Source organism: Chiloscyllium punctatum, chromosome 44 (assembly GCF_047496795.1).
Source record: "Chiloscyllium punctatum isolate Juve2018m chromosome 44, sChiPun1.3, whole genome shotgun sequence".
Lineage (NCBI taxonomy): Eukaryota > Metazoa > Chordata > Chondrichthyes > Orectolobiformes > Hemiscylliidae > Chiloscyllium > Chiloscyllium punctatum.
Window position 1 is genome coordinate 16,707,772 of NC_092782.1, and position 5,723 is coordinate 16,713,494.

Below are 5,723 nucleotides of genomic sequence, written 5' to 3' on the forward strand. Positions count from 1 at the left end.
GAAGTCATGTTCCAATCGCTCCTGACCAAATAACGTATTGAAAATCAATAAGCCTCCTCTCTTGAAGTAGGTTGCTCACATGCAGCCTAACAGGGAGCTGTTAAATGCAGTGGTCACTGATATGGTTCACTTATGTGTTTGTAAACTTCCACCCAACTCCCAAGTGCCAAAACCACATGCTACTACAAGGTAGAATTCACCCTGTTATCTGATTTTTGTGGCCTGGTGTCAAATTTTACTCGATAACACATTTATAAATGACCTCGGGATATTTTATTATGTTAACAGCGCTCTATAAATGCAAGTTGTTGCAGTTGGAGATGAGACAAAATGTTGATGGCTTTATTTAACCTGGATCATGTTTTGCCGAAGCCAAACCTTGGTGCTCAATGAGCTGACACTCACTTACATACTGTGCCTTCCTCCAGCTCTCGTGCTATTTTCTCAGCCTTGCTGGATCAAGGAAGAGATCAAATTCGTCACAACCTTATGCTTTTACGATCACACTAAATTTAAAACACTTACAGCTGCAACAGTAAACCTAGTATCATTGGCTGTCCCAGAGAACCTTTGGGTCTATTGTACATTGTAATTGCTGCCACATGTTGATACAAGATTGAATGCTTTCCATATTAAAAAAGTCTACTTCTTTGTTGATTAGCCTGGCACCAGAGAATGTGTTATACTATACTTAAAGTATTTTATGGTATTTACATTTTCAAGGCTAACATACTTATTATTGACAACAAAAGGTCCTTGTATTTGGAGAGTGAGTCAAATGAAACAGATTGGATTATATTTGCTAGTTTCCAAAACTTATCTGTCTGCACCATGTCTGTGTAGGAAAAGAAGAGTAAAGTTCAACTGAAGAGAAACTGATAAACCATTAATGAAAAGAAATTATTGAGGACAATAAAGCTGGATAGTCCCACAAGCTTTGGCCTTCTCTCCTCACTGAGCTGTGATCATACAGCCCAGCTCTCAACTTTGGCTGCTAGCATTAGTTCAGTCCCTGTTCTGGCTGGGGGACAGATTTAGGACCCACCTCCCTGTCTTATTCATGGCAGAGGATATGGTGCTGTGAGTTGGATCTGCCTTAGGGTAGGGAACTGAAGAAGAACGAGCTATGAAGTCAGAACAAATGTGCGGTGGCTTTGTGGTAATGTTCCTGTCTTTGGATCAGATGTTCCACTTTAGGAATTTATGCAGTGAATCCAAGCTTATGTCCAAGTATGGCTCTTTGATGAAACATTAAACTATACCCCTAACGTTAACTGTACATCAACAGGGTATACTCAGTAAATGGGCATTAGTTAGAGACTGAACTGTGTTTCTGAAGCAGTCTGAAAGGGTGGTTGTTAGAGGGCCACAAGTGTATCTCAATAATAAAAGCTTGTAACAATATAAAGGCCAGGCTTCAATTCTATCCTTAACTGTCTGGCTATTAAAATTCTAACACCGTCCCCCCTTTCAAACAGATGGAAAAGATTGCCCAGCACAATTTCTAAGAGATGTAGAAGAGTTTTCCTTAACTATTATTTGCCTGGCAACCAAAATGATCAAAACAAAACCCAGAAGGTTTAAGAAACATTTGGATAAGTACATGAATAAGATATGAAAAATGTGTTGCTGAAAAGCGCAGCAGGTCAGGCAGCATCCAAGGAGCAGGAGAATCGACGTTTTGGGCATAAGCCCTTCTTCAGCCATTCCTGAAGAAGGGCTTATGCCCGAAACATCAATTCTCCTGTTCCTTGGATGCTGCCTGACTTGCTGCGCTTTTCCAGCAACACATTTTTCAGCTCTGATCTCCAGCATCTGCAGTCCTCACTTTCTCCCCATGAATAAGATATGTTTGGAGGGGTATGGACCAATCAGTGGGGCTAGTTTAGTTTGGGATTATGTTCAGCATGGACTGGTTGGACCAAAGGGTCTGTTTCCATGCTGTGTGACTCTATCTGGTTACTATCTGAGTGCTGTTTTGGACAGTTCTCAGTCTACAAATTGCCGGCATGTTTCTCAAATTCATAAGTACTTCTCTGGCTGTGAAGTGCTTTGAAGCATCCCAAAGTTTTGAAAGGTGTGTTATTTAAGTGTAAGTTCTTTCGATTTGATAACGCTTGACTGTATACAACCAATTGTGTTACTTCTAAAGAAAGGCGTTTTGTGGAGAGAATCTCTCAGACAGTTTGGGCTAGCTGCAGTCAAAATTACATTGCTTTAGCCCTTCAATTTTGATCAGTTGAACACTTCAGTCAAGTTTTAATAGCTTCAGCTCCTCTCTGCAAATAGAGGAGTTGTCAGATACATTTGTAAATTCTAACTTCAAACTTTGACATTCACATGGGCAAATCTGAGGCCATTTTGTAACAGCTAAACAAATGGCATAATGACATAATAGTGCAGTATTGCCTTACAGCGCCAGGTCCCGGGTTGGATTCCAGTTTTGGGTGACTGTATTAGGTTTGCACATTCTCCCCATATCTGTGTGGGTTTCCTCTGGGTGCTCTGTTTTTCTTAACACCCTCACAGAATGTAGATATTTCTGGCTAAGCCAGCATTTATTGCCTATCCCTAATTGTTCAGAGTCAACCACGTTATTGTAGGTCTGGAGTCACAGATGGGCCAGACCAAGTGAGGATGACAGATTTCCTTCTCCAAAGGACATTTCTGAGTCAGATGGGATTTTCCGATAATGGACAATGGTTTTATGGTCGTCATTAGATACTTTAATTCCAGATTCTTTATTGAATTCAAAGTCCACCATCTGCCATGGCAGGATTTGAATCCAGTGCCCCAAATATCAGCTGAGTTTCTCGATTAATAGTCTAGCAATAACATCACAAGGCCATTGCTTTCCTCACATTCTAAAGATGTGTAGGCGAGGTGGATTAGCCGTGGTAAATGTAGGGGTAAAGGAATAAGATGGGAGGGGCGATGGGATGCTTTTCGGAGGGTCAGTGCAGACTGGACATGTGGAATAGCGTCTGTCTGTTCTTGGGGATTCTTTGTATAAGGATGTGACTGGGTATTTTTGTTGGACAAAATAAAGTGAAATATCTTGTATAGCTCATCTAAACGGTCACATGTAGAACATCACTCATAAAGTTACAGTGTTTTGTAACAGGCTTTCAGAATATATATCTGATGTTTGTGTCATTAGGTATACGTTGGATTGCCAATTTTCAGTACTCCAGAATGAACTGGGTGTGCCTTTTTTTGATGAATTCATTCACAGCATGTGGGCGTCACTTTTAAGTCAAGTATTTATTGCCAATCCATAATAGACTTTGAGAAGGAGATAGTGTGTTTAATTGATTTCAACAACAAAGTTGTAGGTCTAAAGTCATCGGCCAGATCAGCGAAACACACCATGGTTTCATGGTTACCATCGCAAATGTGTGTTTTTATTTCAGATTTATTTAATTAACTTGAACTTAAATTGCCATGATGGGTGCCATGATCACCACTACCTTCCCCATAGCAACTAGGGATGGGCAATAAATACCAGTCTCGCCAGTAACGCCCTCATCCTAAGACTGAATGAAAAACCGCGGAGCAAGACTATGAGCTTGAGTATACCACATGTTTTTGCATTACATAGGCTTCAATTACTGTAACTCAACCCATACAATTGTTAATAACTGCAGTATATGTTTTCATTCAATAAAGTGAAAAGATGTGCAGGCTTGAGTGAATTAGAAACTCAAGTGGGGTGGTCAGTGTATGATACTCTTTGGAGGGTCAGTGTGGAGTTGATGGGCCAAACAGCCTGATTCCACACTGTAGGGATTCTATGATTCCTTCTAGCTGATCCCCTTTACGACCCAGGAAGAAGACCTTAGCAGCCAACATTGGCATTCAGTCCACTGAAGGATTGGAGATAGCAGTGTCATAAGAGAGGAGGGGAGAGGCTTGGCAGCAGAGGACATCGGGGAAGAGAGAGGAGGAGGGGTTAGGGGAGTGAAGGCATGGTTTGTGAGATGTTTGGGGTAATGGGGGGAGTTTGCAGAAGGAAAGGGGCTTGGAGGAATTTGTGGGATGGCTTTGGAAGGTGTACGCCTTTGGGATCATGAAGGGGTTTGGGAAGGGGGGAGATCTTGGAAAGAACTTGGGAATGGGGAGAGGCTTAAGAAGGTTTTATGGAGAGGTGGCAAGGATCAGTAGTTTGGGGAGATGGGAAGGGAACTGGGGAGAGGGTGAGGGGTTTGGAGAGAGGATTGCATCAAGGAGGAAGGGAGTGAGGAGAGGTTTTGGCAGAGGGGTAGGGTGGGGTGGCAGAAGATTTGGGAAGGGGTAGAAGATGGGAAAGGTGAATGTTTGGGGGATGGGGGAGGGGTGAATGGCAGGGGGTGGGGGGTGAGAGGTGAATGGCAGGGGTGAGAGGTGAATGGCAGGGGGATGGGGGCGAGAGGTGAATGGCAGGGGTGGGGGTGAGAGGTGAATGGCAGGGGTGAGAGGTGAATGGCAGGGGGATGGGGGTGAGAGGTGAATGGCAGGGGTGGGGGCAAGAGGTGAATGGCAGGGGGGTGGGGGAGGGGTGAATGGCAGGGGGTGGGGGTGAGAGGTGAATGGCAGGGGGTGGGGGAGAGAGGTGAATGGCAGGGGGATGGGGGGACAAGAGGTGAATTGCAAAGGGGTGGGGAGGGGTGAATGGCAGGGGGTGGGGGGGAGTGAGGTGAATGACAGGGGGATGGGGGGCAAGAGGTGAATGGCGGGGGGGGTTGGGGGTGAGATAGGAAAATGGAATGAGATTGGGGGAAGAGGTGAATGGCAGGGGAGAGGGAGAGTGGATATGGTGAGGTGGGAGAGGGGTGGGGGGGAGAGAAGAGGGGGACAAGAGAGTGGGAATGGAAGGGGAGAGAATAGAAGATGGAGGGGGAGGGGAAGAAGGGGACGCGGGTAGAAGAGAGAGCAGATAGGGTGAGAGGAGAGGGGACAGGCGGACAAGAGAGAGGGGACAGGGAGAGGAGCGGGGGAGAGGAGAGAGGGGATGGGGAGAGAGGAGAGGACAGAGGGGATAGGGGAGAGGAGAGGAATTGGGGAGGAGAAAGGGGAGAGGTGATGGGCAGGGAGCGGAGAGACAAGAGCGGATGGGGAGCGAGTGGAATGGGGTGGGGGGGAAGAGGGAATGGGGAGGCGAGGAGAGGGGATGGGGAGAGAGGAAAGAGGGGATGGGGAGAGAGGAAAGGGAGTGGGGGAGAGAGGAGAGAGGGGATTGGGCGGAGAGAGTGCGAGTGGGGTGAGGATCTGGGTGGTGGGATGAGGAGCCTAGGTGGTAAGGAGATGTTGGTGGAGAGAGGAGTTGGGGGGTGGAGAGAGTAGGAGGGGGTAAGGGTCTGGGGAGAGGAGCTGGGGGTGGGATGGGGTAAATAACTGGGGGTGAGGAGTTGGGGGCTGGGTTGAGGATTGGGGGTGGGGAGAGGAGCTGGGGCTGGGGATAGGGACTTTGGCGGAGAGATGAGGGGGTGGAGTGTGGAGCTGGGGGCTGGGGATTGAGAGGGGATGGGGGTTGGGAGGGATGAGGGGTAGGGATGGGGATGGATGAAGGGGTGGTGGAAGGATGAGGGTGTGCAGAGGATGGGGGTGTGGGAGGATGAGGCAGTGAGGATGGATGAAGGGGTGTTGGAGGGATGAGGGGGTGCAGAGGATGGGGGTGTGGGAGGGATGAGGGGGTGGGGAGAGAAGCTGAGGATGGGGAGAGTGGGAGAGGAATTGCAGGTGAG